The following is a 502-nucleotide window of genomic DNA, read 5'->3' as shown; positions in this document are numbered from 1 at the left end:
TTGCATCATAATTTTCATCAAGACAGAGTGGGGCTACCTGTGTTAAGTACCTTGCGAGACTAAAGTTATAACACGGGAAGACCCTTACTTGGGGGTGACTTGGCTCAGAAACGTTTGAACATCGCTTGGGAGAAATGTTCGTCTGAATGCAGACCATACCACGAGCCCAAGCCGTGCCACTTCCTCTCGCTTCTGAAGGAGGTCACGACAGAGTTAGTTTCAGAATCAAATCCTGGCACAGAAATAACAGGAGCTAAATCAACAAAGCATAAAGGTCATGATGGATAGGAAGGACCGTAGGATATATTATGTAAAAATTATATCGTTTTTTTTGATATAAAGTTACGCATTTGTCTATTTGTTCTGCGTGTAAAAAAAAGTGTGTGAGTCTGTATATTTATGTAAATGCTAGGAAACAAACAAACACTCGCATAGATCTGTATGAAAATGACAAACCCGTAGTTGTTAGAGGTCCAAATATATTGTGTAAATGTTTCTGCAT

General features: G+C 39.2%; 1 pseudogene; it reads right to left on the bottom strand.

The window, feature by feature from the left end:
• LOC119577100 overlaps positions 1-502 on the bottom strand; it is a 3,697-nt pseudogene extending 3,195 nt beyond the window's left edge.

Source organism: Penaeus monodon, chromosome 1, assembly GCF_015228065.2.
Source record: "Penaeus monodon isolate SGIC_2016 chromosome 1, NSTDA_Pmon_1, whole genome shotgun sequence".
NCBI classification, from domain to species: domain Eukaryota; kingdom Metazoa; phylum Arthropoda; class Malacostraca; order Decapoda; family Penaeidae; genus Penaeus; species Penaeus monodon.
This window is presented reverse-complemented; position numbering and strand designations above follow the sequence as displayed.